At 42.9% G+C, this 4,234-nt stretch overlaps 1 protein-coding gene across 1 annotated transcript in view; it reads left to right on the top strand.

The window, feature by feature from the left end:
• Positions 1-4,234, top strand: part of Slc16a10 (solute carrier family 16 member 10) — a 97,017-nt gene that overhangs the window by 8,561 nt on the left and 84,222 nt on the right. The gene's annotated exons all lie outside the window — the stretch shown is intronic.

Here is a 4,234-nt window from a genome sequence, read left to right as displayed (position 1 = left end):
TCTTCTTCTTCTTCTTCTTCTTCTTCTTCTTCTTCTTCTTCTTCTTCTTCTTCTTCTTCTTCTTCTTCTTCTTCTTCTTCTTCTTCTTCTTCTTTTTTGGTTTTTCGAGATAGGGTTTCTCTGTATAGCCTCTGGCTGTCCTGGAACTCACTCTGTAGACCAGACTGGCCTCGAACTCAGAGAAATCCCACCTGCCTCTGCCTCCCGAGTGCTGGGATTAAAGTCGTGTGCCACCAGCCTTTCAGTCTTTATGCCACAGTCCTGGAACTTTAGGCAATGATGGTCACATTTTAAGCACTTGGGATGATTGGAACTATTACATTTTGGAGATTTGAGACTAAAGTGAGTTATGAATTAAGCTTAAAGTGAAGGACAGAACTCAATTTCAACCTATTCTAAGTTAATCAGCAATCTGTGAAAGGATTCAATTTTTTTTTTTTTTGAGACAGGGTCTTGCTGTGTCTGCCTCTGACTTCTGAGTGGTGGGAATATAGGCATGTATCACTATGCCTGGCGAAAAGAAGGCATTTTAAAGCTACCCATGTTTATTTAACTGGTAATTTGTATAGCCCTTTTTCATAAAGAGAAGGCTTCCATGCGTTAATAATAAATTTTCATTTATTTTGAGACAGGATCTTGTGGTGTTCAGGCTGATCTCAAGCTCCTGGTCTACTGGTGCTTCTGCCTCTGTTTCTCTCCTATCTGAACTATACACGTGTATCTCTTATTTTGGGCTAGCCTTCCGTGTCAGGTTTTGGAGGTCAGGGTTGGGCAACAAGATAGCAGTGTTCACATATACCAAGTCAAGAGAGCAATGTTCACGTATACCAAGTCAAGAGAGCAATGTTCACGTATACCAAGTCAAGATAGCAATGTTCACATATACCAAGTTGGATTTAGGAGTATCTTTTTTATTAGGGACATAGTTTTGTATTCATATGAAGTAAAACACCCTGCCCTTTCCCCTCAGTACAGTTTTCTACGTATTTCCTTGTATTTTATCTAGATCCTCAATAATGCCTTCTGTTTTAGCGTCAGAAGTCATGGTTTTGAAGACAGTTCCACTTCAAGTCATGATGGCTCAATCAGAAAACTGACTTCATATTCAAGTTAAACAAACAAATCTCAACAAAAACAAACTAAGCCCAGATGTAACTGGAAAAGTCATCTCACCGAAGCTCCAGGCCTCCCCTGCCTCCCCCCTCACCTCCCCCGCCTCCCCCCCCCCCCCCCCCCCCCCCCCCCCCCCCGCACAGGTCGAATCATGCGATGTGATGTCAGAGGCGAGCACTCTGGCCCTTAGGGTGTGGCCTGGCTTACGCATGCACAACATAGTATCACTCCTGGCAGCGGATGTCAGCGCCATCTTGTAACGGCTATGTGAGGCGGCGCTCCACATTCGTGCTTACACTGAGTCTTCAGTAACAGCATAGAGAAGCCAGAACTAAGGATCTGAGGTGGAGAAGTCTTCATGTCACCATGGCAGGGGATACTGGGAGCTATTGATTTGAAACGCTGTATATGGATCAAAGCAGAGTTTCTGTCCAACTTCTGTATTCCTCTTACTAGACATAAAGTCTCAGTCTTCAGAGTGTCTGTACTCACCGTCCCAGGGAGTTCACTCTCCCCTGAGTGCGCCCCTCGTGCTCAGGAGTGAGGTGCATCACTCACCAGGCAAAGCTGCGCCAGGCTTTCTTTCTAGCTCAGTTGTGAAAACAATTAGGGCTCTCATTCAGTTTTTAGTAATTGCAAGGCTTTAATACTGAATATACTGTTTGTGCATCCCTGGAATTTTGATGTATTGTTGCTATAGTCTCCTGACTTGAGAATCACAAAGTGGAGTTTACAGTTAATTGATGGGGTTGAGCCTGCCCCATAGTGTTTGCCCAGCTTGTGGGAGGAGGTCCCGGCACTGGCCCCACCACCAGCACTGCAGCAGCAACAGCAAAATAGTAAGAATTGTTAAGGTCTGCCTTAGCTAGTTAAATTCAAGCAAAAGATAATGGTTAAATTAATGTAAAAAGTCAGGGGAATGAATCAAGCCTGGTAGTTTACACCATCAACCCCAGTACTCACGCAGAAGCAGGTTAGTTTGAGTTTGAGGCTAGCCTATCTGTCAGAAATTCAGGTTAGCCTGGTCTATATTGCAAATTCAGGCCTCTATCACGAGAGGTGCCTCCTCCTTCCCACTCCCACGGAAGTTCAGGGCATGTTGTTGCCTTCCTACTCCGACCACCCAAACGGCCAGGGCTCTGTCCTACCGTGGTCACACGTCAGCTAGCACTCGACTTCCTCTGAGAATAAATTGCTTTGACAATGTTCTGCAGGAGTTCTGAGAGCTGAACATGTATTTCTGTTCTATACACAGATGGGATCTAAACTCCAATTCTCTTATATTTTATAAAAATAGAAAGCCAGGGGCTGAGGGATGGGAGGGCTCAGAGGTTAAGAGCACTCGTTATCTTGCAGAGGACAGAGTTGTTCTCAGCCATCATAACTCCACTCCCAGGGGAGCCCATTTCCTTATCTGGCCTCTGCAGGCACTGCATGCACAGGGTGCTCAGACGGACAGACAGACAAAACACCCATACACTTAAAAATAAAGTTAGAAAAAGATTAAAAGCAGAAAACTATGGCAGAAGTGTGTCTTGGGACCATAATCTCAGCACTCCGGAGACTGAGCCAGCCCACAAGTTCGAGGCCAACCTGGTCTACATAGTGAGATTCAGGCCAGCCAGGGTTATGTAGTGAACCCTTGTCTCAAAAGAAGAAAAGAAAAAAGAAGACAAAAATAGAAAGCTGCTCCTTAATACGGACTTTTCTGCATAGATAAGAATTAACACCGAGTTGAGTTAAGCCATGCACCCGGCTTTTCTTCCTTCCTGCTGGGGATAGAGCTCACCGCCTAGACTAGAGTGAGCTTCTGGCACCTGTCTCCACTTCTGAGCCAACCGCTGAGCCAGCTGCCCACAGCCCCAGGCAATGGTTTTTAATAGTAAAGAACCTCTCATTTGGTCTATTATGTCTTATTTTTATTTTTTTATTCTTTATTTTTATTTAACTTGATGTGGGATCTCTAATGATAGCACCGGATGGCTTCATATTTGTCAGTGATTGGTTATTAGTGACAGTAATTGAAAATAGAAAATAGTAAAAGAAAGAAGAAGCTGTTTTGTAGGAATGAATAAATGACATAGCCTTTAGTCATACAAGCATTATGTCTTACTTCTTTCTAGAGAATTTTTTGTTATGGAATAGATTCGAACTGGTAACTTGATTTGCTTAGTTTTAGAGTTTTGTCTTTTAATAGTTTTATAGTATAGTTTGTTTTCTGAGAAAGGGTCTTTCAATTTAGTCCTTGCTGTCTTGAAATTCACTATGTAGACCAGGCTGACCTTGAATTCTCAGAGATCCTCCTACCTCTGCTTCCTGAGTGCTGGGATTAAAGGCATGTGCCACCATACCCATACAGTTTGTTGAGCAGTTATGTACTTGTGCCATGCAAAACAGAAGTGTGATTAATTCCATGCTTTTGAGAGGTTATAAGGGAGCAGGAATAACTCTGCTGTCCATGCTGAGAGTAATGCAAGATGCAGGATTTTCTCAGCTGGTTAGGTCATCTTCATGAAGTGAAGTGCTAAAGATGTTTTTTGAAAGATTTATTTATTTATTTATTTATTTATTTAATGTATGTGAGTATACTGCAGCTGTCTTTGGACACACCAGAAGAGTGCATTGGATCCCATTACAGATAATTGTGAGTCATCATGTGGTTGCTAGGAATTGAACACAGGACCTCTGGAAGATCAGTCAGTGCTCTTAACTGTTGAGCCATCTCTCCAGCCCAAAAGATTGTTTTCTAAAGTGGTTAAAGATTTGTGTGACATGAATGTATGATAGTAGCTTTTGAGTTAGGCTGTAAAGATTGGTAGACTTTCTTCAGCAGAGTTAACAGATGAGGGCCCAGACCATTCTAGTGTGAGTGTTTCTACTGAACTTGCCATCAGGCATGTGAGTCTCTGGATTCAGTGCATTTTCTATTCTTGTTTTCTTTTTCTCCTTCCTTCCTTCCTTCCTTCCTTCCTTCCTTCCTTCCTTCCTTCCTTCCTTCCTTCCTTATTTCCTTCCTTGCTTCCTTCCTTATTTCCTTCCTTCCTTCCCTCCTTCCTTATTTCCTTCCTTCCTTCCTTATTTCCTTATTTCCTTCCTTCCTTCCTTCCTTATTTCCTTCCTT

The sequence above is a fragment of the Mus pahari genome, chromosome 9 (assembly GCF_900095145.1).
Source record: "Mus pahari chromosome 9, PAHARI_EIJ_v1.1, whole genome shotgun sequence".
NCBI lineage: Eukaryota > Metazoa > Chordata > Mammalia > Rodentia > Muridae > Mus > Mus pahari.
Note: the sequence above shows the minus strand (reverse complement) of the source record. Positions and strands in the feature narration are given on the sequence as shown.